Source organism: Copadichromis virginalis, linkage group LG7 (genome assembly GCF_057382275.1).
Source record: "Copadichromis virginalis isolate Kocher_CV1m ecotype Utaka linkage group LG7, C_Virginalis_male_GT1.1, whole genome shotgun sequence".
In the NCBI taxonomy this organism is placed as follows: domain Eukaryota; kingdom Metazoa; phylum Chordata; class Actinopteri; order Cichliformes; family Cichlidae; genus Copadichromis; species Copadichromis virginalis.
Genome location: NC_140624.1, coordinates 57,788,513 through 57,802,738, shown reverse-complemented (window position 1 = coordinate 57,802,738; position 14,226 = coordinate 57,788,513).

Here is a 14,226-nt window from a genome sequence, read left to right as displayed (position 1 = left end):
TAATGAAAACCTATACTTTGTTTCAGGCGAGTTTCCCATTCAAATGCATGTAACAGTGAGAAACGCATTGTCTTGGCGAAATAAAGCGTTTTTGAACAACTTCATATAAATCGCTGTAACTTTTGATAGAAGACTCAGACAAACATGTTTATGGCTTTATCTTATAGAACTCAATATCCCCGTGCTGGGCAAACAGGTTTTGCAGCCGTTTGAGCTAAGATTTTAAAATTATTCACATAATGAAAACCTATACTTTGTTTCAGGCGAGTTTCCCATTCAAATGCATGTAACAGTGAGAAACGCATTGTCTTGGCGAAATAAAGCGTTTTTCAACCACTTCATATAAATCGCTGTAACTTTTGATAGAAGACTCAGACAAACATGTTTATGGCTTTATCTTATAGAACTCAATATCCCCGTGCTGGGCAAACAGGTTTTGCAGCCGTTTGAGCTAAGATTTTAAAATTATTCACATAATGAAAACCTATACTTTGTTTCAGGCGAGTTTCCCATTCAAATGCATGTAACAGTGAGAAACACACTGTCTTGGCGAAATAAAGCGTTTTTCAACCACTTCATATAAATCGCTGTAACTTTTGATAGAAGACTCAGACAAACATGTTTATGGCTTTATCTTATAGAACTCAATATCCCCGTGCTGGGCAAACAGGTTTTGCAGCCGTTTGAGCTAAGATTTTAAAATTATTCACATAATGAAAATCTATACTTTGTTTCAGGCGAGTTTCCCATTCAAATGCATGTAACAGTGAGAAACGCATTGTCTTGGCGAAATAAAGCGTTTTTGAACAACTTCATATAAATCGCTGTAACTTTTGATAGAAGACTCAGACAAACATGTTTATGGCTTTATCTTATAGAACTCAATATCCCCGTGCTGGGCAAACAGGTTTTGCAGCCGTTTGAGCTAAGATTTTAAAATTATTCACATAATGAAAACCTATACTTTGTTTCAGGCGAGTTTCCCATTCAAATGCATGTAACAGTGAGAAACGCATTGTCTTGGCGAAATAAAGCGTTTTTCAACCACTTCATATAAATCGCTGTAACTTTTGATAGAAGACTCAGACAAACATGTTTATGGCTTTATCTTATAGAACTCAATATCCCCGTGCTGGGCAAACAGGTTTTGCAGCCGTTTGAGCTAAGATTTTAAAATTATTCACATAATGAAAACCTATACTTTGTTTCAGGCGAGTTTCCCATTCAAATGCATGTAACAGTGAGAAACACACTGTCTTGGCGAAATAAAGCGTTTTTCAACCACTTCATATAAATCGCTGTAACTTTTGATAGAAGACTCAGACAAACATGTTTATGGCTTTATCTTATAGAACTCAATATCCCCGTGCTGGGCAAACAGGTTTTGCAGCCGTTTGAGCTAAGATTTTAAAATTATTCACATAATGAAAATCTATACTTTGTTTCAGGCGAGTTTCCCATTCAAATGCATGTAACAGTGAGAAACGCATTGTCTTGGCGAAATAAAGCGTTTTTGAACAACTTCATATAAATCGCTGTAACTTTTGATAGAAGACTCAGACAAACATGTTTATGGCTTTATCTTATAGAACTCAATATCCCCGTGCTGGGCAAACAGGTTTTGCAGCCGTTTGAGCTAAGATTTTAAAATTATTCACATAATGAAAACCTATACTTTGTTTCAGGCGAGTTTCCCATTCAAATGCATGTAACAGTGAGAAACGCATTGTCTTGGCGAAATAAAGCGTTTTTGAACAACTTCATATAAATCGCTGTAACTTTTGATAGAAGACTCAGACAAACATGTTTATGGCTTTATCTTATAGAACTCAATATCCCCGTGCTGGGCAAACAGGTTTTGCAGCCGTTTGAGCTAAGATTTTAAAATTATTCACATAATGAAAACCTATACTTTGTTTCAGGCGAGTTTCCCATTCAAATGCATGTAACAGTGAGAAACACACTGTCTTGGCGAAATAAAGCGTTTTTCAACCACTTCATATAAATCGCTGTAACTTTTGATAGAAGACTCAGACAAACATGTTTATGGCTTTATCTTATAGAACTCAATATCCCCGTGCTGGGCAAACAGGTTTTGCAGCCGTTTGAGCTAAGATTTTAAAATTATTCACATAATGAAAATCTATACTTTGTTTCAGGCGAGTTTCCCATTCAAATGCATGTAACAGTGAGAAACGCATTGTCTTGGCGAAATAAAGCGTTTTTGAACAACTTCATATAAATCGCTGTAACTTTTGATAGAAGACTCAGACAAACATGTTTATGGCTTTATCTTATAGAACTCAATATCCCCGTGCTGGGCAAACAGGTTTTGCAGCCGTTTGAGCTAAGATTTTAAAATTATTCACATAATGAAAACCTATACTTTGTTTCAGGCGAGTTTCCCATTCAAATGCATGTAACAGTGAGAAACGCATTGTCTTGGCGAAATAAAGCGTTTTTGAACAACTTCATATAAATCGCTGTAACTTTTGATAGAAGACTCAGACAAACATGTTTATGGCTTTATCTTATAGAACTCAATATCCCCGTGCTGGGCAACCAGGTTTTGCAGCCGTTTGAGCTAAGATTTTAAAATTATTCACATAATGAAAACCTATACTTTGTTTCAGGCGAGTTTCCCATTCAAATGCATGTAACAGTGAGAAACGCATTGTCTTGGCGAAATAAAGCGTTTTTGAACAACTTCATATAAATCGCTGTAACTTTTGATAGAAGACTCAGACAAACATGTTTATGGCTTTATCTTATAGAACTCAATATCCCCGTGCTGGGCAAACAGGTTTTGCAGCCGTTTGAGCTAAGATTTTAAAATTATTCACATAATGAAAACCTATACTTTGTTTCAGGCGAGTTTCCCATTCAAATGCATGTAACAGTGAGAAACGCATTGTCTTGGCGAAATAAAGCGTTTTTGAACAACTTCATATAAATCGCTGTAACTTTTGATAGAAGACTCAGACAAACATGTTTATGGCTTTATCTTATAGAACTCAATATCCCCGTGCTGGGCAAACAGGTTTTGCAGCCGTTTGAGCTAAGATTTTAAAATTATTCACATAATGAAAACCTATACTTTGTTTCAGGCGAGTTTCCCATTCAAATGCATGTAACAGTGAGAAACGCATTGTCTTGGCGAAAGAAAGCGTTTTTCAACCACTTCATATAAATCGCTGTAACTTTTGATAGAAGACTCAGACAAACATGTTTATGGCTTTATCTTATAGAACTCAATATCCCCGTGCTGGGCAAACAGGTTTTGCAGCCGTTTGAGCTAAGATTTTAAAATTATTCACATAATGAAAACCTATACTTTGTTTCAGGCGAGTTTCCCATTCAAATGCATGTAACAGTGAGAAACGCATTGTCTTGGCGAAATAAAGCGTTTTTGAACAACTTCATATAAATCGCTGTAACTTTTGATAGAAGACTCAGACAAACATGTTTATGGCTTTATCTTATAGAACTCAATATCCCCGTGCTGGGCAAACAGGTTTTGCAGCCGTTTGAGCTAAGATTTTAAAATTATTCACATAATGAAAACCTATACTTTGTTTCAGGCGAGTTTCCCATTCAAATGCATGTAACAGTGAGAAACGCATTGTCTTGGCGAAATAAAGCGTTTTTCAACCACTTCATATAAATCGCTGTAACTTTTGATAGAAGACTCAGACAAACATGTTTATGGCTTTATCTTATAGAACTCAATATCCCCGTGCTGGGCAAACAGGTTTTGCAGCCGTTTGAGCTAAGATTTTAAAATTATTCACATAATGAAAACCTATACTTTGTTTCAGGCGAGTTTCCCATTCAAATGCATGTAACAGTGAGAAACACACTGTCTTGGCGAAATAAAGCGTTTTTCAACCACTTCATATAAATCGCTGTAACTTTTGATAGAAGACTCAGACAAACATGTTTATGGCTTTATCTTATAGAACTCAATATCCCCGTGCTGGGCAAACAGGTTTTGCAGCCGTTTGAGCTAAGATTTTAAAATTATTCACATAATGAAAATCTATACTTTGTTTCAGGCGAGTTTCCCATTCAAATGCATGTAACAGTGAGAAACGCATTGTCTTGGCGAAATAAAGCGTTTTTGAACAACTTCATATAAATCGCTGTAACTTTTGATAGAAGACTCAGACAAACATGTTTATGGCTTTATCTTATAGAACTCAATATCCCCGTGCTGGGCAAACAGGTTTTGCAGCCGTTTGAGCTAAGATTTTAAAATTATTCACATAATGAAAATCTATACTTTGTTTCAGGCGAGTTTCCCATTCAAATGCATGTAACAGTGAGAAACGCATTGTCTTGGCGAAATAAAGCGTTTTTGAACAACTTCATATAAATCGCTGTAACTTTTGATAGAAGACTCAGACAAACATGTTTATGGCTTTATCTTATAGAACTCAATATCCCCGTGCTGGGCAAACAGGTTTTGCAGCCGTTTGAGCTAAGATTTTAAAATTATTCACATAATGAAAACCTATACTTTGTTTCAGGCGAGTTTCCCATTCAAATGCATGTAACAGTGAGAAACGCATTGTCTTGGCGAAATAAAGCGTTTTTCAACCACTTCATATAAATCGCTGTAACTTTTGATAGAAGACTCAGACAAACATGTTTATGGCTTTATCTTATAGAACTCAATATCCCCGTGCTGGGCAAACAGGTTTTGCAGCCGTTTGAGCTAAGATTTTAAAATTATTCACATAATGAAAACCTATACTTTGTTTCAGGCGAGTTTCCCATTCAAATGCATGTAACAGTGAGAAACACACTGTCTTGGCGAAATAAAGCGTTTTTCAACCACTTCATATAAATCGCTGTAACTTTTGATAGAAGACTCAGACAAACATGTTTATGGCTTTATCTTATAGAACTCAATATCCCCGTGCTGGGCAAACAGGTTTTGCAGCCGTTTGAGCTAAGATTTTAAAATTATTCACATAATGAAAATCTATACTTTGTTTCAGGCGAGTTTCCCATTCAAATGCATGTAACAGTGAGAAACGCATTGTCTTGGCGAAATAAAGCGTTTTTGAACAACTTCATATAAATCGCTGTAACTTTTGATAGAAGACTCAGACAAACATGTTTATGGCTTTATCTTATAGAACTCAATATCCCCGTGCTGGGCAAACAGGTTTTGCAGCCGTTTGAGCTAAGATTTTAAAATTATTCACATAATGAAAACCTATACTTTGTTTCAGGCGAGTTTCCCATTCAAATGCATGTAACAGTGAGAAACGCATTGTCTTGGCGAAATAAAGCGTTTTTGAACAACTTCATATAAATCGCTGTAACTTTTGATAGAAGACTCAGACAAACATGTTTATGGCTTTATCTTATAGAACTCAAGGTCCCCGTGCTGGGAAAACAGGATTTGCAGCCGTTTGAGCTAAGATTTTAAAATTATTCACATAATGAAAACCTATACTTTGTTTCAGGCGAGTTTCCCATTCAAATGCATGTAACAGTGAGAAACGCATTGTCTTTGCGAAATAAAGCGTTTTTGAACAACTTCATATAAATCGCTGTAACTTTTGATAGAAGACTCAGACAAACATGTTTATGGCTTTATCTTATAGAACTCAATATCCCCGTGCTGGGCAAACAGGTTTTGCAGCCGTTTGAGCTAAGATTTTAAAATTATTCACATAATGAAAACCTATACTTTGTTTCAGGCGAGTTTCCCATTCAAATGCATGTAACAGTGAGAAACGCATTGTCTTGGCGAAATAAAGCGTTTTTGAACAACTTCATATAAATCGCTGTAACTTTTGATAGAAGACTCAGACAAACATGTTTATGGCTTTATCTTATAGAACTCAATATCCCCGTGCTGGGCAAACAGGTTTTGCAGCCGTTTGAGCTAAGATTTTAAAATTATTCACATAATGAAAACCTATACTTTGTTTCAGGCGAGTTTCCCATTCAAATGCATGTAACAGTGAGAAACGCATTGTCTTGGCGAAATAAAGCGTTTTTGAACAACTTCATATAAATCGCTGTAACTTTTGATAGAAGACTCAGACAAACATGTTTATGGCTTTATCTTATAGAACTCAATATCCCCGTGCTGGGCAAACAGGTTTTGCAGCCGTTTGAGCTAAGATTTTAAAATTATTCACATAATGAAAATCTATACTTTGTTTCAGGCGAGTTTCCCATTCAAATGCATGTAACAGTGAGAAACACACTGTCTTGGCGAAATAAAGCGTTTTTCAACCACTTCATATAAATCGCTGTAACTTTTGATAGAAGACTCAGACAAACATGTTTATGGCTTTATCTTATAGAACTCAATATCCCCGTGCTGGGCAAACAGGTTTTGCAGCCGTTTGAGCTAAGATTTTAAAATTATTCACATAATGAAAACCTATACTTTGTTTCAGGCGAGTTTCCCATTCAAATGCATGTAACAGTGAGAAACGCATTGTCTTGGCGAAATAAAGCGTTTTTGAACAACTTCATATAAATCGCTGTAACTTTTGATAGAAGACTCAGACAAACATGTTTATGGCTTTATCTTATAGAACTCAATATCCCCGTGCTGGGCAAACAGGTTTTGCAGCCGTTTGAGCTAAGATTTTAAAATTATTCACATAATGAAAACCTATACTTTGTTTCAGGCGAGTTTCCCATTCAAATGCATGTAACAGTGAGAAACGCATTGTCTTGGCGAAATAAAGCGTTTTTGAACAACTTCATATAAATCGCTGTAACTTTTGATAGAAGACTCAGACAAACATGTTTATGGCTTTATCTTATAGAACTCAATATCCCCGTGCTGGGCAAACAGGTTTTGCAGCCGTTTGAGCTAAGATTTTAAAATTATTCACATAATGAAAACCTATACTTTGTTTCAGGCGAGTTTCCCATTCAAATGCATGTAACAGTGAGAAACGCATTGTCTTGGCGAAAGAAAGCGTTTTTCAACCACTTCATATAAATCGCTGTAACTTTTGATAGAAGACTCAGACAAACATGTTTATGGCTTTATCTTATAGAACTCAATATCCCCGTGCTGGGCAAACAGGTTTTGCAGCCGTTTGAGCTAAGATTTTAAAATTATTCACATAATGAAAACCTATACTTTGTTTCAGGCGAGTTTCCCATTCAAATGCATGTAACAGTGAGAAACACACTGTCTTGGCGAAATAAAGCGTTTTTGAACAACTTCATATAAATCGCTGTAACTTTTGATAGAAGACTCAGACAAACATGTTTATGGCTTTATCTTATAGAACTCAATATCCCCGTGCTGGGCAAACAGGTTTTGCAGCCGTTTGAGCTAAGATTTTAAAATTATTCACATAATGAAAACCTATACTTTGTTTCAGGCGAGTTTCCCATTCAAATGCATGTAACAGTGAGAAACACACTGTCTTGGCGAAATAAAGCGTTTTTGAACAACTTCATATAAATCGCTGTAACTTTTGATAGAAGACTCAGACAAACATGTTTATGGCTTTATCTTATAGAACTCAATATCCCCGTGCTGGGCAAACAGGTTTTGCAGCCGTTTGAGCTAAGATTTTAAAATTATTCACATAATGAAAATCTATACTTTGTTTCAGGCGAGTTTCCCATTCAAATGCATGTAACAGTGAGAAACGCATTGTCTTGGCGAAATAAAGCGTTTTTGAACAACTTCATATAAATCGCTGTAACTTTTGATAGAAGACTCAGACAAACATGTTTATGGCTTTATCTTATAGAACTCAATATCCCCGTGCTGGGCAAACAGGTTTTGCAGCCGTTTGAGCTAAGATTTTAAAATTATTCACATAATGAAAACCTATACTTTGTTTCAGGCGAGTTTCCCATTCAAATGCATGTAACAGTGAGAAACACACTGTCTTGGCGAAATAAAGCGTTTTTGAACAACTTCATATAAATCGCTGTAACTTTTGATAGAAGACTCAGACAAACATGTTTATGGCTTTATCTTATAGAACTCAATATCCCCGTGCTGGGCAAACAGGTTTTGCAGCCGTTTGAGCTAAGATTTTAAAATTATTCACATAATGAAAACCTATACTTTGTTTCAGGCGAGTTTCCCATTCAAATGCATGTAACAGTGAGAAACGCATTGTCTTGGCGAAATAAAGCGTTTTTGAACAACTTCATATAAATCGCTGTAACTTTTGATAGAAGACTCAGACAAACATGTTTATGGCTTTATCTTATAGAACTCAATATCCCCGTGCTGGGCAAACAGGTTTTGCAGCCGTTTGAGCTAAGATTTTAAAATTATTCACATAATGAAAATCTATACTTTGTTTCAGGCGAGTTTCCCATTCAAATGCATGTAACAGTGAGAAACACACTGTCTTGGCGAAATAAAGCGTTTTTCAACCACTTCATATAAATCGCTGTAACTTTTGATAGAAGACTCAGACAAACATGTTTATGGCTTTATCTTATAGAACTCAATATCCCCGTGCTGGGCAAACAGGTTTTGCAGCCGTTTGAGCTAAGATTTTAAAATTATTCACATAATGAAAATCTATACTTTGTTTCAGGCGAGTTTCCCATTCAAATGCATGTAACAGTGAGAAACGCATTGTCTTGGCGAAATAAAGCGTTTTTGAACAACTTCATATAAATCGCTGTAACTTTTGATAGAAGACTCAGACAAACATGTTTATGGCTTTATCTTATAGAACTCAATATCCCCGTGCTGGGCAAACAGGTTTTGCAGCCGTTTGAGCTAAGATTTTAAAATTATTCACATAATGAAAACCTATACTTTGTTTCAGGCGAGTTTCCCATTCAAATGCATGTAACAGTGAGAAACGCATTGTCTTGGCGAAATAAAGCGTTTTTGAACAACTTCATATAAATCGCTGTAACTTTTGATAGAAGACTCAGACAAACATGTTTATGGCTTTATCTTATAGAACTCAATATCCCCGTGCTGGGCAAACAGGTTTTGCAGCCGTTTGAGCTAAGATTTTAAAATTATTCACATAATGAAAACCTATACTTTGTTTCAGGCGAGTTTCCCATTCAAATGCATGTAACAGTGAGAAACGCATTGTCTTGGCGAAATAAAGCGTTTTTGAACAACTTCATATAAATCGCTGTAACTTTTGATAGAAGACTCAGACAAACATGTTTATGGCTTTATCTTATAGAACTCAATATCCCCGTGCTGGGCAAACAGGTTTTGCAGCCGTTTGAGCTAAGATTTTAAAATTATTCACATAATGAAAATCTATACTTTGTTTCAGGCGAGTTTCCCATTCAAATGCATGTAACAGTGAGAAACACACTGTCTTGGCGAAATAAAGCGTTTTTCAACCACTTCATATAAATCGCTGTAACTTTTGATAGAAGACTCAGACAAACATGTTTATGGCTTTATCTTATAGAACTCAATATCCCCGTGCTGGGCAAACAGGTTTTGCAGCCGTTTGAGCTAAGATTTTAAAATTATTCACATAATGAAAACCTATACTTTGTTTCAGGCGAGTTTCCCATTCAAATGCATGTAACAGTGAGAAACGCATTGTCTTGGCGAAATAAAGCGTTTTTGAACAACTTCATATAAATCGCTGTAACTTTTGATAGAAGACTCAGACAAACATGTTTATGGCTTTATCTTATAGAACTCAATATCCCCGTGCTGGGCAAACAGGTTTTGCAGCCGTTTGAGCTAAGATTTTAAAATTATTCACATAATGAAAATCTATACTTTGTTTCAGGCGAGTTTCCCATTCAAATGCATGTAACAGTGAGAAACACACTGTCTTGGCGAAATAAAGCGTTTTTCAACCACTTCATATAAATCGCTGTAACTTTTGATAGAAGACTCAGACAAACATGTTTATGGCTTTATCTTATAGAACTCAATATCCCCGTGCTGGGCAAACAGGTTTTGCAGCCGTTTGAGCTAAGATTTTAAAATTATTCACATAATGAAAACCTATACTTTGTTTCAGGCGAGTTTCCCATTCAAATGCATGTAACAGTGAGAAACGCATTGTCTTGGCGAAATAAAGCGTTTTTCAACCACTTCATATAAATCGCTGTAACTTTTGATAGAAGACTCAGACAAACATGTTTATGGCTTTATCTTATAGAACTCAATATCCCCGTGCTGGGCAACCAGGTTTTGCAGCCGTTTGAGCTAAGATTTTAAAATTATTCACATAATGAAAACCTATACTTTGTTTCAGGCGAGTTTCCCATTCAAATGCATGTAACAGTGAGAAACACACTGTCTTGGCGAAATAAAGCGTTTTTCAACCACTTCATATAAATCGCTGTAACGTTTGATAGAAGACTCAGACAAACATGTTTATGGCTTTATCTTATAGAACTCAATATCCCCGTGCTGGGCAAACAGGTTTTGCAGCCGTTTGAGCTAAGATTTTAAAATTATTCACATAATGAAAATCTATACTTTGTTTCAGGCGAGTTTCCCATTCAAATGCATGTAACAGTGAGAAACGCATTGTCTTGGCGAAATAAAGCATTTTTGAACAACTTCATATAAATCGCTGTAACTTTTGATAGAAGACTCAGACAAACATGTTTATGGCTTTATCTTATAGAACTCAATATCCCCGTGCTGGGCAAACAGGTTTTGCAGCCGTTTGAGCTAAGATTTTAAAATTATTCACATAATGAAAACCTATACTTTGTTTCAGGCGAGTTTCCCATTCAAATGCATGTAACAGTGAGAAACGCATTGTCTTGGCGAAAGAAAGCGTTTTTCAACCACTTCATATAAATCGCTGTAACTTTTGATAGAAGACTCAGACAAACATGTTTATGGCTTTATCTTATAGAACTCAATATCCCCGTGCTGGGCAAACAGGTTTTGCAGCCGTTTGAGCTAAGATTTTAAAATTATTCACATAATGAAAACCTATACTTTGTTTCAGGCGAGTTTCCCATTCAAATGCATGTAACAGTGAGAAACGCATTGTCTTGGCGAAATAAAGCGTTTTTGAACAACTTCATATAAATCGCTGTAACTTTTGATAGAAGACTCAGACAAACATGTTTATGGCTTTATCTTATAGAACTCAATATCCCCGTGCTGGGCAAACAGGTTTTGCAGCCGTTTGAGCTAAGATTTTAAAATTATTCACATAATGAAAATCTATACTTTGTTTCAGGCGAGTTTCCCATTCAAATGCATGTAACAGTGAGAAACACACTGTCTTGGCGAAATAAAGCGTTTTTCAACCACTTCATATAAATCGCTGTAACTTTTGATAGAAGACTCAGACAAACATGTTTATGGCTTTATCTTATAGAACTCAATATCCCCGTGCTGGGCAAACAGGTTTTGCAGCCGTTTGAGCTAAGATTTTAAAATTATTCACATAATGAAAATCTATACTTTGTTTCAGGCGAGTTTCCCATTCAAATGCATGTAACAGTGAGAAACGCATTGTCTTGGCGAAATAAAGCGTTTTTGAACAACTTCATATAAATCGCTGTAACTTTTGATAGAAGACTCAGACAAACATGTTTATGGCTTTATCTTATAGAACTCAATATCCCCGTGCTGGGCAAACAGGTTTTGCAGCCGTTTGAGCTAAGATTTTAAAATTATTCACATAATGAAAATCTATACTTTGTTTCAGGCGAGTTTCCCATTCAAATGCATGTAACAGTGAGAAACACACTGTCTTGGCGAAATAAAGCGTTTTTCAACCACTTCATATAAATCGCTGTAACTTTTGATAGAAGACTCAGACAAACATGTTTATGGCTTTATCTTATAGAACTCAATATCCCCGTGCTGGGCAAACAGGTTTTGCAGCCGTTTGAGCTAAGATTTTAAAATTATTCACATAATGAAAATCTATACTTTGTTTCAGGCGAGTTTCCCATTCAAATGCATGTAACAGTGAGAAACGCATTGTCTTGGCGAAATAAAGCGTTTTTGAACAACTTCATATAAATCGCTGTAACTTTTGATAGAAGACTCAGACAAACATGTTTATGGCTTTATCTTATAGAACTCAATATCCCCGTGCTGGGCAAACAGGTTTTGCAGCCGTTTGAGCTAAGATTTTAAAATTATTCACATAATGAAAACCTATACTTTGTTTCAGGCGAGTTTCCCATTCAAATGCATGTAACAGTGAGAAACGCATTGTCTTGGCGAAATAAAGCGTTTTTGAACAACTTCATATAAATCGCTGTAACTTTTGATAGAAGACTCAGACAAACATGTTTATGGCTTTATCTTATAGAACTCAATATCCCCGTGCTGGGCAAACAGGTTTTGCAGCCGTTTGAGCTAAGATTTTAAAATTATTCACATAATGAAAACCTATACTTTGTTTCAGGCGAGTTTCCCATTCAAATGCATGTAACAGTGAGAAACGCATTGTCTTGGCGAAATAAAGCGTTTTTGAACAACTTCATATAAATCGCTGTAACTTTTGATAGAAGACTCAGACAAACATGTTTATGGCTTTATCTTATAGAACTCAATATCCCCGTGCTGGGCAAACAGGTTTTGCAGCCGTTTGAGCTAAGATTTTAAAATTATTCACATAATGAAAATCTATACTTTGTTTCAGGCGAGTTTCCCATTCAAATGCATGTAACAGTGAGAAACACACTGTCTTGGCGAAATAAAGCGTTTTTCAACCACTTCATATAAATCGCTGTAACTTTTGATAGAAGACTCAGACAAACATGTTTATGGCTTTATCTTATAGAACTCAATATCCCCGTGCTGGGCAAACAGGTTTTGCAGCCGTTTGAGCTAAGATTTTTAAATTATTCCCATAATGAAAACCTATACTTTGTTTCAGGCGAGTTTCCCATTCAAATGCATGTAACAGTGAGAAACGCATTGTCTTGGCGAAATAAAGCGTTTTTGAACAACTTCATATAAATCGCTGTAACTTTTGATAGAAGACTCAGACAAACATGTTTATGGCTTTATCTTATAGAACTCAATATCCCCGTGCTGGGCAAACAGGTTTTGCAGCCGTTTGAGCTAAGATTTTAAAATTATTCACATAATGAAAACCTATACTTTGTTTCAGGCGAGTTTCCCATTCAAATGCATGTAACAGTGAGAAACGCATTGTCTTGGCGAAATAAAGCGTTTTTGAACAACTTCATATAAATCGCTGTAACTTTTGATAGAAGACTCAGACAAACATGTTTATGGCTTTATCTTATAGAACTCAATATCCCCGTGCTGGGCAAACAGAACAGGTTTTGCAGCCGTTTGAGCTAAGATTTTAAAATTATTCACATAATGAAAACCTATACTTTGTCTCAGGCGAGTTTCCCATTCAAATGCATGTAACAGTGAGAAACGCATTGTCTTGGCGAAATAAAGCGTTTTTGAACAACTTCATATAAATCGCTGTAACTTTTGATAGAAGACTCAGACAAACATGTTTATGGCTTTATCTTATAGAACTCAATATCCCCGTGCTGGGCAAACAGGTTTTGCAGCCGTTTGAGCTAAGATTTTAAAATTATTCACATAATGAAAACCTATACTTTGTTTCAGGCGAGTTTCCCATTCAAATGCATGTAACAGTGAGAAACGCATTGTCTTGGCGAAATAAAGCGTTTTTGAACAACTTCATATAAATCGCTGTAACTTTTGATAGAAGACTCAGACAAACATGTTTATGGCTTTATCTTATAGAACTCAATATCCCCGTGCTGGGCAAACAGAACAGGTTTTGCAGCCGTTTGAGCTAAGATTTTAAAATTATTCACATAATGAAAACCTATACTTTGTTTCAGGCGAGTTTCCCATTCAAATGCATGTAACAGTGAGAAACGCATTGTCTTGGCGAAATAAAGCGTTTTTGAACAACTTCATATAAATCGCTGTAACTTTTGATAGAAGACTCAGACAAACATGTTTATGGCTTTATCTTATAGAACTCAATATCCCCGTGCTGGGCAAACAGAACAGGTTTTGCAGCCGTTTGAGCTAAGATTTTAAAATTATTCACATAATGAAAACCTATACTTTGTCTCAGGCGAGTTTCCCATTCAAATGCATGTAACAGTGAGAAACGCATTGTCTTGGCGAAATAAAGCGTTTTTGAACAACTTCATATAAATCGCTGTAACTTTTGATAGAAGACTCAGACAAACATGTTTATGGCTTTATCTTATAGAACTCAATATCCCCGTGCTGGGCAAACAGGTTTTGCAGCCGTTTGAGCTAAGATTTTAAAA